The 15,389-nt window shown below is 48.4% G+C and overlaps 1 pseudogene across 1 annotated transcript in view; it reads left to right on the forward strand.

Annotated features, from left to right (window-relative positions):
* Positions 1-15,389, forward strand: part of LOC146184259 (uncharacterized) — a 164,928-nt pseudogene that overhangs the window by 82,157 nt on the left and 67,382 nt on the right. Inside the window, exons 3-4 of the transcript XR_014708843.1 lie at positions 9,283-9,428; positions 13,300-13,459. The product of XR_014708843.1 is annotated as an uncharacterized LOC146184259 (transcript). The remainder of the gene's footprint in view (positions 1-9,282; positions 9,429-13,299; positions 13,460-15,389) is intronic.

Here is a 15,389-nt window from a genome sequence, read left to right on the forward strand (position 1 = left end):
ATGGACACTCTGGACATTGAGATTGCCCATGTGACAGAGGCATAACAAGGGTGTCAGCAGGAATTTTTTTCTTGGCGGTGAGGGGAGGCAAAACCAATTCAATTGCATCCTATGGGAAGGGGGGGGGGGGGGGGGCTGGTTGTTTAGTTCAAACGAGTAGGGGCCCTCTGCACCCTCCTGCCGATGCCCATGATTATTAACAGCCCCTTCCTGCCAATATAACATACCATGCCAACGGGTGCACAAAAGCAACTCTTCCTCAGGGGCATGGATGGTGCGCTGATCACACTTACCAAAGAAATTTGAAAAGGCCTGAGCTTTTGCTATTACTCGTGTGGGGGTGTCATAGCACTTGTAGCTGTTCTTCCAAGGGCAGGTGTGCAGTTCTCACACATCTGCAAATTTGGCTGAGCTCGCCTGAGTTGACGTCTTTCAGATCCTTCTGTGCTCCTGCAGCCTCTGGCTGATAGATATTTTCACGTGACAGGGGAATGGAACAGACACTTTTTTCACAGTTTTAGCTAGCACTGGCAATGTTTGACCACACAGTGTGGTTCTACAATGCTCTGGCTACAACTGCTGGCTAGCAGGCGACGCGAGCGCGCATCCGCACTGAGTAGGGTTCGCCACTGGGCCGCAAGTTGGATTGATTGAAAAACGTTTATTATCGGTAAGAGAAAAGGAGGGGGGAAATACAGGAAGATGGTGCCCTCAGTGCAGGGCCTCAGCGGCTATGGCTGTCGCCCTCGCCTGGGAGATCAGTTGACGCTGATCCTCCAAGGTGGAGCTGAGCAGGGTCGCCTCCCACTGTTCCTCTGTTTTAGTTATGTACAGGTGTAGGGGTTTGTTTCCGGTACAGCCCCAAGTGTTGTGTTATATCGTCGGAGTGTCCCTGCGCCAAGGACAAGACTCCTCGTATTTGCCTGGAAAGATCAAGCTATAGCGGAGAAAGTTTGGGAAGGTGTTAGTTTCAAGTTTCCTCCAGTCTCTGGCCTCCTGTGCCGATAGTTTGTGGTGTGGAGGTGGGACGGTTCGTCTTTGTTGTCTTAATAAGTCAAGTCGTTCGCCATAAACTGAGGAAAGGGGGATGAGATCAGGGAGATTAGCCGCTCGGTTTGTGTATCCTCGAGCTAAGCTGTCCGCTGCCTCGTTTCCCTCTAAGCCATCATGAGCTGGCGTCCAGGTAATGTGGTGTTTTCGATCAGAGTTGGGTTTTTCATTCTGGTGAAGAGTTTTAGATACCTGTTTAGGTATTCGTCCTGCACGGAATTACCTGCAGGCTGCCTGTGAGTCGGTGACTATTTTCAGGTTTATGCCGGAACTTTCACCATGCTGAATGGCCAACGCAATGGCTGCCGTTTCTGCTACAGTAGAGTTTGGTGTAGGGATTGTAGCACTTGTGATTTCCCGGAAATCATTATCCAGGATGACTGCTACTGAGTATGGAGAGTGGGTACAGCTAGATGCTTCAACGTAGATGGCATTTCGCGCTTTGAGGTGTGTGCGTCGTATGTGGTCAGTGCGGGCTTTTCGGCGTCCTTCGTTTGTTTCTTTTTGCATGTTCTTTGGTAGGGGTGTTACGTGGATCCTTTCGGGAAGGGTTGATGGTAAGTCATCGGTGTCTTGGAGTTTGGCTCTGTCAGCCGGCGTGCCTATTCTATGTAGAATTTTCCAGCCCGCTGCTGTAGTGTAAAGGCGTTCTTTTTGGCCTAGGAGCACCGCTTCCTTGGATTTCAATGAAGGTGTTGTGGAGGCCAAGTGCCTCAAGTAGGTTGTTGGCCGTGAAAGAGGGTCTGTTTGTATGCCACCCGTAAGATAGCATTCGCCTTCTCTGTCCCTTTCTTGACCATTTCCGTGTGTGGGAGTCCGTAAGCTAGCCGACTGGTAATGAGGGCCTGTAACAGTTTTATGGTATCTTCCTCTCTGATACCTTTGCGATTGTTAGTGACTCGCTTTATCATTCTAGCGATCTGTTGGGTAGTTGTTTTTAGTTTTTGGAGGGCGAATGTAACTCTCCTGTCGCTTTGTAGCCAAAGTCCAAGAATTCTTATATTTTCGACCTCCTTAATGTAAGTGCCGTTTATGGTAAGGTTGAGAGGTCCCGGAGATTGATAAGCGTGCCCGCAAACGCGCATGACCCCTGATTTCTCCTTGGCGCAGCTCAGCCCGCATTTGGTTGCCTGAGCTTGAATGCAGGTAGCTGCTTTTTGTAGGGCGTTTTCTTTGTCTTCCAGGGATCCCTTGGTGGCCCATACTGTGAGATAGTCCGCATAGATGGTGTATCCGATACTGGGGACTGTATCTAGGGCTCGCGCCATCGCTATCATAACAATGTTGCAGATGAGGGGAGATAATATTGAGCCCTGGGGCGTGCCTTTGTTTGGCATGTCTAGTGGCCCCGTACGCGTCTCTCCCAATCCAACTGTTGCCGTGCGATTGCTGAAAAAAGTCTGAATGTATCTGTAGATTCATTCTACACATCCGATGTTACCGAGTTCCTTCAGGATGGCATCGCGCGAAATATTGTCAAAGGCGCCCTTAAGGTCGATAGCCATGATGCATCTTTCACTGTGGCGTGGAATTTCTCGAAGGACCTCTTCTTTTATGAGAAGAAATGCATCTTGGGTAGACAGTCCCTTTCGGAAGCCGATCATCGTAGGAGGGAAGAGTTGGTTATCTTCAATGAAGTTTTGAAGACGGGTGTGTATGACCCGTTCATAGAGCTTGTCTAGACATGAGGTCAGTGAGATTGCTCTCAGTGCTTAAAGCTAGGCTTTTTGCCTGGCTTTGGGATGGTTATAAGTTCAGAATGCTTCCATTCCGGAGGTATCTCGCCCTTTTTCCAGAGGGAGTCATTTATATAAGTAGTGAAGGCCTTAATTTGAGTTTTACTAAGATTACGAATCATGCCATTTGTGATTCTGTCAGCTTCAACTGCTGTATTGCGCGTTGCTGATCTAGCCGCTGCATACATTTCGGCTGTTGTAATTGGAGCGTCAAGTTTCTCGTTCGACGTTCCGGTGTATTGCAGCCGGCTTGGCGGCACATGAGTGCCTATGTATTTGTCTTTGAGTGCTTGGTGAAACATCCGTTCCAGGAAAAAGGTGGGCGATCTTGCTCAGAGTGCATGTGGAGACAGATTTGGAGGTGTTTGGGTCTATGAGATGGCGGAGTATGGCCCATGTTTTAGAGGTGCCGAGTGTACCTTGCAGTGATTCGGAGAATGCCTGCCAGTTTTGGTTGGATACCGTACTGGCGTAGATTTTGGCTTCCTGTGTGATCTCCGCAATGCGCAGTTTAAGCTTTCTGTTAAGTTTCTGCCTTTTCCATCTTCGTACCAGTGATCGTCTGCAGTTCCCCATAATTTGAGAAGGTGGCGATCTACTGCAGGAGCATCCGGCGTACATTTTACCTCTGTAGTAGCTGACTTGTGGGCTTGTTTAATTTCCTCGCTCCACTCCTTGATGGAGTGAATGGGTTGGTCGGAGTTGGTATTTTCCCGATATTTATTCCAATCCGTTATTCGTGTTGTGCCGATTTTGCGGCGGATTTTGGCTGTCGAGATTGAACTGCTGACTATCGAATGGTTGCTACTTATATTCTGGCCCAAGTTGGTCCAAGTCGCAGAGGACGTGTTATGACAAATGAAAGGTCAAGGCATGTGTCTCTGCTTACACTGTTGCCATTTCTGGTGGGGTAAATAGGGTTCGTGAGTAATTCTAGCCCTAATATGTCTCGGGTCTCTAGGAGAGTCGCGGGCATATCCCCAATCTGAGTGTGGGGCGTTAAAGTCGCCAGCAAAGACTGTCCGGTTTTGTCCAGCAGTTCCCACGGCTTCTTTGAGTAGTTTATAGAGGTTTGCATTAGTACCTTTAGGTGGGTGATAAACGTTAGTGAGGTGGGTGCTTTTCTGTCCTCTTTTACTGGGTATGATTTCGATGCACATGCTTTATACTGCCGGATCGACGTCGATGTAGTGTTCCGTCACTGTGATGTTTTTTGAAATTAGAAAGACTCGAGGCTGCATGTCCTACAGACGTTTGCATTTGGTGTCGGGCATACGTCCGGCCGGTGTCCAGGCCAAACATGGCAGTAATTCAATTACAGTAATGAAATTACTGTAATTTAATTACTTTTCCCGGTAATTTGTAATGTAATGATTAAAATTTTGGTTCGGTAATTTAGTAATGTAATGAATTACTTTTTGACAGTAATTTTGCAACAAAAGTAATTAATTCCTTTCGAAATTGCTTTTACTAAAGTGCGCCACTGCTCCTTCAATAGACAAAGTAGAATGCCGCAAAAGCAGGAATGACGTCCGGCAAACCGAAGCCATCGGCAAAAGGAGACAAAATTGAGCAGAACAGTGCGTCTGAGACCTGTGCAGGAGGATCACTTAGTGCGGTTGTCCGATAGCAACCATTCTCCAGGCAGCAGGATACAAGGCGCCAAGAGAATACCGAAGGGGCAGATGGTGCAAGAAGACCGGAGTTGAAAGCTGGTAGGGAGCGCGGCGCAGTGGCACTTCCTGTTGCGTCGGCTAGGGCACAGTGGTGCCTGGTTACACTCGTTAAATACCACGTGGCGAGGGAGGGTTTGTGGGGGAGACAGGCGGAAGGGTCCATGACGTGAGCCACCGTGGCATGAACATGAGTGCAAGGTGCCGACGTCGATTCTTGGGACTGCGGACGCAATAAATAACCTAGCTTCTTCGGGGCCTTCAAATGGCGGAGGCAGCTTCGAGGTGGTGGTGGTTACGCATGAGCTGACCCTGAAGGGGCCAACCCTCACAAAAACTAGGTGGAGGTCCCTAGCAGCAAGACACCGGGTTTGCCGCTCATTTCACGACCGTTTGACCATGCCTTCGGCTTTTGTTGTTCCTCTTTTTTTTTTTTTTTTTTTTTTGCGGTTGTCTTATTTTTGTAATGGTAAGCGCTGTACGAAAGAGGGAAGGGATAGCTTTCTGAGACGGAATTTAGTGGGAAGATGAAAGAATGTGTGTGCTTCGCGTCTGGAGGATAAGTTAGTTTTAGTTTGCTAGGTTTACTTAGTTTTTGCATGGATCAAAACTAGAAAGCAATTTAAAAGTAATTGTAATGTAATTTCATTACTTTTGAGAGAAGTAATGAGTAATGTAATTTAATTCTGCAATTTTCAGCAAAGTAATTAGTAATGTAATTTAATTCCTTTTTAAAAGTAATTTTGCCATTTATGGTCCAGGCTTCATGCAAGCATGGAAAAACTGTGGTTGATGTGGTCCTTATTGATCTGTCTTCATCTTTGCGTCTGAATTTAAACGGATTAAGTGGAACGCTGTCAACTCAGGTACGTTCTTAGGGCTGCACAGGTGCGTCCATCCATGTTTATATGAAGCCCCTATAGACGAAGGCCGTACCTGAATATTGCCGAAATGCACGTCAAATTCGGCATTGTGAAATAATGTAAAAAAAAAAAAAAAAAAAAAAAAAAACGTCGGAGGCAGTGTTCAACAAACGCATCGCGAAACGGCGAGGTAAATAGCGTATACCTTCGGCCGGTCTCGTGGTCCGGCTAGTCGACTGCTATTTTGGCCCGCCGTGTGGATGCTGTCGCGGGCCGGACCTAGCCGGACCATGCGCGATCGACACCACGTGACAGGTCCGCGGCCCAGTCCGTGGTCCGTGAGGTTTCACTTAACGGCTGCACTGACATGAGTCAGCTTAATCCCGGTGACGTTACATTTAGCGATGTATTGTGTTAAAATTTCCCTGCAACGTTGGAGAAAGGCAATGTTCTAGTCGAACAGCGCTATCATTGTATGATTGCTGGCGAAATATCCATGCAGGTCATAAAAATTCTTCGTTCAAAGGAATGTCTAGTCGCATTCCTCGAAAGGATCTCTCTGGTCGCGGCTAGCCGTTGGCGCTGTGCTTCAAAACTGGCCTCGAGGGCTACAGTGCTAGCGGCCAGCCTCGTATGTTTTGCACATCCACTCCGCGCTTGGTGCCGGTATTTTAACTCGAACCGTTAAGAAGCTCGTGTCGCTGGAAACCCCGTGACCACGTCGTGCTCGGGACGTCTGGCTTCCTGTGTAAAAATAATCCGTGGTTCTGAAAATGAAGACAACAAATCAGTCAACAAATGAAAGTCAGACACTGCGATGAGGTTCCCGTAGAGTTGGTACTTTAGAAAATAAAAAAAATAGTTCAGTATGATATAGTGGTGGAATTGCGGTATCGTGTACCGAACTGTGGCACTCTGCGTGCCGAACGAGTATGGTTCGGCACGCACAAAAGATTCTCTTTTTTTTAACGTGCACAGGCCGCAAAAGGTGCTCTCTTCTTTTTAACATGCAATTTATTACAAGAAGCAATAGTTCACAATGGCTAGTTGGTCGCAGCGTATTAGAAGAGGGCCAGTATAGGGAATGCCTTGTGCTGTGTGTGACGTAGCAGCACGTGCCTGAACCATGCAGGGGCGTACAATGAAAGAGAAAAAGAACAAAAGCAGGAAAAGGCGCGAAGTTTTTTGCTTCCCTTAGCGCCTGTGATGGGCGGCGTTTGAAATGAAGCCGCCTTCTCTCTCCGTTTGATCAGCCGGCCAGCCGCGAATTCACGCCGAGCAACCCAGCCTGCCTTCGGTGCATCCATGCATTCCGTTTCGCACGCGTTACGCTTGTCTGTCTTCGCAGTTCGTGCCTCGGTGTCATTCGACGTCAGGCTTGCTCTTCGTTCTCCATTTATGCACGCGCACACTCACGCAGAGAAGCCCGGCTGGGCACACGCGCTGTTCCCATCCTCAATCCGTCTCTACTGAAGCTGGTAGCGGCTGAGTGATATACACGGGATCGGCGCATTCCGCTCCTTCCCCAGCTTACGGATTCCTCCGCAGGCTTTTCGGTTTCTTGAAGGCTGCGCAGCACCATTTACAGTCGGGGTCATAAGTTCCCAGACCACAGTGTGTGCATTTTGCAGGATCGAACGCGTCTGACACTTGGTGGGCCCATTGAGCAACCCGTGGGCCCATTGAGAGCTCCGAAGTCTACTTCACCCATTTTCTACGGATGCATTGATGTGCTGGAGGGCACTGAAAGCCCCACTGTGGGGCTTAAAATCAGTCTTTGGCCTGAGAACGTTTAAGAACACAATATCAACGAGCGCCACCTTTCTGCTAACGGTGGCCGAAATTGGCTTTTATCGGAGCAATCGAAATGCGCAGCGACGATCCTCGAGGTAGCTGCTACTGTTGGCGTGACTACTCCACTGCTTGGGTCCTGTGGCTCCTGTCCAGACCCGCGAAACTGACTTCGAGCGATACAATTAGCGCTGCGTCGTAATCGGCTGACAGCTTCCAATTGGCCGATGTCGTAACACAGCAAAACCAGCCGAAAGCTCGCGTTTTCTTTACCAAGAACTTAATTCTAATCGGTGCGTTCAAGCTCACGTTTAGAAGAAAGCGTTTTTTTGAATGGCAACTCTGCTTTCTCGCATGAAGCTAACTGTATGACTCAAAGAAATGGCGCTGAAATTAGAGGCTATGTCAAAGGTATCTTGCAACGCCTTTCGGACGCCGTGGCACCCCTTGGCGAATGGAAATACAGCCACGTGTGATTTATATAATAAAAATGAAATCATGGTCGGGTTTTTTTTTTTTTTTTTTACTCGTTTCCTTTCTGGTGCGCATCAATCAGATTCCTCAGTCTAGAGGCCACTGCAGACAAATGTTATGTCTGCAGGCCCACAAAGCAGCGCCGGAATTTTTGGTGCCTGACTGTGCCTCGCACAGTATTTATACTACATGTGCCGCCATGTTTAACGCACTGCACGGGCCTCATTCGGAGGCACGAACATTGTCTTATCGAGCTCGAGCTCGACAGCTCACGCTTGGAGTGAGTCCGGGCATACTCCCGCAGCGGCTTAAGTAAAATCGGCGAAAGCGCTCAACTGGAAACTGACGGCTGCCGGTTGAGCAATCCGATGAAGGACCTTGTTGAGCTGTTCTATTGAAGTTCAAATCTCCATTTACGAGCGGTAATGAAACAGAACAGATGCCTTTTGGAAGATTCGGTGGCATCAGCCCACGTCAGCGGCGCATTTTACTTTATCAGGACTCGAGGAAACGTGTGATGGGCCGAGCATTGCAATAACGCCCCACTAAGAAGGCCGCATGTGGGCAGCCCGCTGCTGGATTTTGCGAGAGCCGAATTTCGTTGGTTTTTAATGTCGTTTCAGGCGTGGTATAAGGCGTTCGGGTGTCGATTAAACTCTCTATACAGACCAGTTTTCTCCCACCCGCACGTGTCAACACAGAGTTCCCGGGCGCCACCATTGTTGCGTTTCCAAGGCGTTTCGGGCGGAAGACCAAATAAAAACAAAAAGCTTTTTTTTTCTTCAAGTTTATCGCATTTGAGAACACAACTATAACAGACACACAAAAACCGTAGAGCTTCAACTATCCTTGAACCAAGTTTCATGAGCTTTAGTATTCGGCCGTAGCCGAAGTCGCTGCTGCAGCTTCGATCTTGGCTCGCTTCTGCGCTTTGTAATCTTCTCGGCAACGGGCTAGCGTGGCTTCTCACTCGATGGTCTCGGCAGCCTGACATGAGTTTGGTCTCTGTTTTTATCGGGATGGTGTATGTGTATGGCTTTCATTACCCTAGGTTAAATGAAGGAGCGCCGCAAATGGAACTTCATGAAGACAACGATGTTCAATGCACAGCGCGAGAATGTTTTGCTGTTGAAACTTGATAAAGACGACGATGTTTGCCGCACAATGCGAGACTGTGTTGCGGGTTTACACGAGGCGTGATTGGTGGCGGTGGTAGCATAGTGCTCTCGTGCCTGGGAACGATGATGATAGCGATGATGCTTGCTGCGCAGGTCGAGATGAAACAACAGGCGGCGCACGAATACTTGGCGCCATGTGTACAACCCATCAGGTACTAGGTCAGGGAATGACGCGGAGCTCGCAAATGAACGCAGTATAGAGCTATAATACAGCTTACGCTCTAAAACAATTAAGCATTAATTAATTATTTTTCTCTGCACAAACAAGTGCCCTGTTTCATTTCTCGCCGCTGAACGCCCAGAAGACTTTGCAATACTCAATAAAAAGCTGGGCACTGGCTCCTAATGTACGGGCCCAGCCGGGAACCAGGCTTTCGACACTGCTCGGTCATACCAGCCGCTGCTACTTCGGCTGAATTATTTGTGGCAGCATAGTAAGTTTCTTGAAACTTAGGCTGTGACGACTTTACCACACTTGTTTCAAAAATTCAATATGTGTCTAAATGCTTGTGCGCAGGCCCCCAGCGGCGGCCTTCTTTCCCATGGCGTCACTGTGCGGCGACCGGCCGTCGGTGGGCAGTTCTCTGAAAGCCTTCATGGCGGAACTTGTGCGAGCGCCATCTCCGGACAGCGCCTGTGAACAGGACGAACCGTGGAGTTCCCGTGAGTTGACTTCTTGGCCACCGTGCTCTCCAGTGTGGCTGTCGCCAAGTTGCGGACTATGCTGTCGACTTTGGTGTCTGCTGACTACTGCTTTTCTCCACATACACTTGGTAACAGGGCTAAGGAGCTTAAAATCATACATCGAAAGCTAGGCCGTGGCCGTCTGTGACCAGCCTCCGACACACACACACACACACACACACACACACACACACACACACACACACACACACACACACACACACACACACACACACACACACACACACACACACACACACACACACACACACACACACACACACACACGCACGCACGCACACACACACACACACACACGCGCACGCGCGCGCGCGCGCGCCATTGTAGCCCTTTAACGCGATAGCGTTAGAAGCCCCGTTCTCCAGAAACTCCGTCGTAGGCGTTGTCGACGTTATGAGCGAGAAATCACGAGCTCGGCCGTGAGAGCTGAAAAATGACATGGCCGGACACTGATGCCATAGGGGCGGATTATCCAGGGTTCAAGGGGTTCAACTGAACCGGGCCCTCCGTTCTCGGAGGCCCCCGAGGGTTGGGGAAAAAAATGGTAGATTGCAAGGTTTGGTCCTAAAATAGCCAAATCATCATCTTCCTGACTTCCCCATACCTCAAATAAGAGATTATGTGTTGAAATGTTGAAGGTTTCAATAGCTGTTCGTCGCATGTACGCTTAATCCTAAAGCCAGTCTTATACTTTTTCAGCCAAAGTACCAAACTTTGTACTTGCCCGAAAGGATGAAAGAAAGAATCCTAAATAGTTTTAGCTAGTTCTAACCGATTTGAGTCGGTTTCAGCTGGTCCCAGCTGCGACTCAACTGTCTTTGACTGGTTCCAGATGCCTACCAGCTGGAAGTGAGCGGGCCCCAGTTGGTGTTAAAGTGGAATAAACGAATTTTGGCACACTTTCAGTCTCATACTGACCTCTGCCATTACTGCGGTCGATGTAAATGGTGTGTTTTATAAGCTGAACACAAGCAGTAAAACCTGTGACGAAAGCAATAGAATATTAGTTGGAGGTCGTGATTGCTCATAACTAACAGCCCCCTCAGTAATTTGTCGCTGCTGTTAGTGGAGGCGCGACATTCTCGGGCTGGTCAACACTGGGGATCTCGTCAAGGAACTCTCCTAGCCAGACGCTTGAAAACGACCATAGAAATGTAAATGCCTTTATTCATCTGTTTGAAAGGATAATGTTATACGATTACACGCCGCATTTAAAAGCTGAGTTCCTGCGAAATATTTAAACTTATATTTTCCTAATTGTGTAAACATTTAATGTTTCTGTAAAAAAAAAAAATGCAGGATGCATAAGCTTCGTCTTGTAGACACAATAGCATGGCTTAAGTGTTCACCCTATCTTAAAGGAAAGTGCACGTGCGCGGTCGAGAATTCGCATGGGGAGCCGGCAAATAGGTACCATTAACACTGTCCTATTATAATATACTCAAAAGCGAAGCTTATGAGCCAACCGTATTTCCAGGGCCACCATATTACTTGCGACCGCCGTCTACGGCGGTTGCGGCGGCTTCATGGGTGGAACTGGCTGCATACTCTATCTTGTAAAATGTAAATTAATTGTGTAAATCAGTTTAGTTTTTCGGGCTTAACGTCCCAAAGCGACTGAGGCTATATGAGAGACGCCGTAGTGGAGAGCTCCGGAAATTTCGACCTCCTGGGGTTCTTTAACGAGCACTGACATCGCGCAATACGCGAGCACCTTGCTTTTCGCCTCCAATGAAAAGCGGCCGCCGAGGCCAGGATTTGATCCCGCATCCTTGGGCAGAGCGCCCTGAGGCACTGCGCCACCAAGGCGGTGCAATTCTGTAAAAATGCAGACAAAACAGACAAGGTGTGTGATACATGCAAAGTTATTTCATTCTGTTTTGAAAGTGGAAATTTTATGCAAAGTATAAATATATGTATATGTATGTATGTATAACTTTATTAAGGAGCCGGCAAACGACGGGTTAAAGCGTCGTGACGCTGGCCAAGCGTCTACCCGGGGTTAAGCCCTACTCTGCACTACCTCATTTGGCCCGTTTGTGGTGGGTTGTGAGGCTTGTGCTTTTCGAGCGCACCCCGGGGCTGCTGGACGGCCCATAGTTGAATGTCCTTGTCTGTATTTTGCACAGAACTAAATATATTATCCTTTTAAATGTGAACAATTTGGGAAAAATATTAATGTAGGAAACTGCATTATTTGAGCGCGTTAAACCTCATTTTGTCTCAGTTAAGTAACGATTGCCTTTTCTACAATTGCCACCATTTCGAGAACATTTAGCTTCTAGCGCATTACGATGGCGTTTTGAGTAATAAGCATTACCTGCTGTACTTCAAGTCAGCATAGAAACCATAATATCGCAGTTTCTGTAGAAACACTGCCTTAGGCGCACTTTTATTCGCCTCGTAGAATAAAATCACAAAACTATCATATAATTGGTAGTGTACGGTAAGCATTTATGAAGAGCGTGTGAGCAAGACCTACCTCTATATCACCATTTCTCTACTTTTGTGCGCACACACACAGCCGAGCATCCTGCGCTATCGGATTAGCCAAGAAAATAGGTAGGTTTAGAATAGGGGGTTCCTATCAGTTAGGGTTATGAAGTGACAGCGGAGCGTGAGTGCGCATGCTCAAAGTGATATCCTCACCCCTCGCCGCTTCATCACAGAACTCCTCGCGTGCTCATTGTGACCCCGCAATTATCCTATTCCCCTGACAGTATAAACCCCACCATTAGAAATCTCCCTAATAACTCGAAAAAATTGTTTTCGCGAGTTACCATTCTGATTTTCGAGGGAGGATGCTGTGTTCCCTGTTATTTCTTAGACTAGCTCAGTCTAGATTCCATTCGATCCGTCGCTGTGCGGGAAAGTACTATCAAGCGATGTTCGTACAGTACAAGATCGAGTAAATATGGTGTATGTTTTCCGTAGGAAATTCTAAAAAGCTGCAAGTCTCAAACATGACAAAAGAGGGCGGGGTAAAGAAGGGTGGTATAGGGGCCCTCTTAATTTTTTTCTTTTATTACTGGGCCCTCATCACTATTAATCGGGCCTTGACTGATGGGTGGGGGTCGTAGGGTGGCGCGACCGCGTGAAATGGCTGATTTATGAGGAGCCGCTAACTGGGGCTTCTCAATTTCTGTATATGGAAGGGGACTCGAACCTTCCTGGACTTTTGCATTAGGAGTCGGTTGCTGCTAAGTGTGAAATTTGTGAGATTTTTTTTTATACTTGTCGAGTTAGCCCCCAGGTTTCTTTCTTACCGACGCCTGATATTGGCGGACTACTTTCATCCCTGAACGACAATGCGTAACTTTAGCCCTGGTTCGCAGGGAAACAGCGCTAACAAGGAACACGGCCGTGAAAAGGCAGTGCAGTTTGTCCATTCACATCCGTTCTCTTCTCTTCTTTTTCCGCGCTGCGGGTCTTCAGTAAACTTTTGCTCCAATTAGCCCGCTAGAGCGCTCTCTTAGAGTACTTGCGTGAGTGCAGGAGCTCTTTGAGTAAATAGTGAGGAGACAAACCTTTACCCGTCGAAAGGTATTGCGTCATCTCTTTTAATTGTAAGGCTTGTGTAATTGGCCCATTAATGATTCATTGATATAGCAGCACTGTCTCTGTTTTATTCTTGCCGCGAGAAGCCTATGAAACCTTAGACCAAGATTAGCATGCAAATGAAAACTTTCCCATAAACCCAAAATCGAGCCTCATCCCATCACCGATGACTTATTTCGACGCTTCAGAGTGCGGTGATCTTCTGCACCCGTTTCGATGTGTATGTGGGCGGCTCAACACAAGCCCTTTGACCACTCCTTGTCCCTCGCAGGCACTGGGGACGCTCAGCGCGGGCTGCCTCCCGCAAAGACCAGCGCGAACCAGGACAGCGATGGCGACTCGGGTATCGATGGCTCCGTGGAGCGGTTCTCGCAACGCATCAGTTCGACTTCGTCGGCCGACACCGAGCCCTGCTGCAACCTGGCGGACGGGTGAGCCGCATCTACTTCCAGCATTTCTGGCCTCCAGAGACGAAACCAAGCAAAAACCGCAAAGGCCACCTCCGTTTAATAATGTTTGGCGCATCGTAGTTTGGCGCACTTTATATGTGGGGTGGTAGCCTACGCTCTCGCGACATACTATCAAAGGATGAGCTTAAGTGTCCCCAATAATATTTTACACTGATAGGGCGCGATAGCGGAATAATGCAGCAGGCAAAAGAAGCTTCCGCCGTTGCTTTCGCAATTCAACTAGGGTTAACCAGAGCTAAGCCATAACTAACTTTTCTTTTTCTTTTTTTAAGGGGGGGGGGGGTGAATACGGTTTACGATTGGGAACAAAAGGGGCGCATGTAAACTGTCCGATTGTGCGGCTCGCAGTTCGTACGATGCCTTTCGGTCTTCACCCCGCCGGGGTGGCGCAGTGGTTACGGCACTCGACTACTGTTCCCAAGGACGCGGGATCGAATCCCGGCCTCGGCGGTCGCTTTTCGGTGGAGGCGAAAAGCAAGGCGTCCGTGGGCTGTGCGATGTCAGTGCACGTTAAAGAACCCCAGGTGGTCGAAATTTCCGGAGTCCTCCACTACGGCGTCTCTCATAGCCTGAGTTGCTTTGGGACGTTAAACCCCACAAACCAACCAACCAACCAGCCTTTCGGTCTTCTCACCAAAGAGAAGAGTTGAGGGCTGAAACGATTAAATTTACATGCTTTGTAGATAAAAGGGTCTCTTCTCGTCCTCGATGGGTTTCACGACATGCGCTGCCGAAACAATTGGCGCGGGACCGAAGATGGGATGAAGGGGTCAAGATGCATAGAAGGAGGGAATCGCGAAATAGTTCCGTTATATAACACGCGCGTACGGATGAGCCTATCTCTAAGCCAGAAGCACGAACGTAGTGTTCTCGTGTGCTAGCGGCGTGCTGCCCGCCTGCATACGTACGGTGGTGGCGGTAAACATTTATTACACTTACAGCAAAACACCGCTCCTCGCGGCTGTGGCGGCCCGCGAGACGTACACGCGCGCACTCAGTGCTCCGAACGCCACCTCCCCGCCAGACGTCGAAAAGCTCACACTACTGGGCAGCGTTGACACTGGGCCCACCTTCTCGTGCCGCTCCGCGGCCACAAAGATGTGGTGTGGACAGACCGGAGCGTCGACGTTCGCGCTGCTCGCACGTCGCGCTGCTCGCACGTCGCGCTGCGCCATCGTTGGAGTTGGGGTTGACGTCAAAGCTGCAGCGGAAGGTGCTTTTGGGAAAGCCATCGCATGACATAAAGTGTTAATTTATGCTACTGGTGCCTGTGAGCGTAATCACTAAATTAAAGGTCGGGCACAGCTGATTCCCGCGCCGTCTTCAACAGCGAAGCATGCCGCGCGAGAGCACCCTCAAGCCTTCGGACAGCTAGGCCGGCTTCACCGCATGGCGACCGACACACTGAACGTTTGCTTCTTCACATAGCACCAATGTCTCGATTAACAAAAAAATAAATAAATAATAATAATAATAATAATAATAATAATAATAATAATAATAATAATAATAATAATAATAATAATAATAATAATAATAATAATAATAATAATAATAATAAATAAATAAGCACGCAATAGCGAAGGCCACTTCGAAGTTCACCCGACGTTCACCTCGTCACGTGGTTTTGCAGCGTCAACGCAGCTGGCAGGTGCCAAGGGCCACGCAGCCGACGCTGCTCGACGCGCTGTTAGGAGAAGCGCCCATCGCAAGGGTACGACGCACGATTCGATATACCGAATTCCCGCTGAACGAGAGCTCGATAAACGCGAACACCACTCCTATACTTTCGCATGTGATTTTCAAGGGGATACTGTCATTCAGCCAGTTCATTAAAATTATTGCCATATAAATCTCTGGTACGCTCGAAATGAGAATATTACCATCTGTC

Source organism: Amblyomma maculatum, chromosome 7, assembly GCF_055883805.1.
Source record: "Amblyomma maculatum isolate TAMU_Amacu chromosome 7, ASM5588380v1, whole genome shotgun sequence".
NCBI lineage: Eukaryota > Metazoa > Arthropoda > Arachnida > Ixodida > Ixodidae > Amblyomma > Amblyomma maculatum.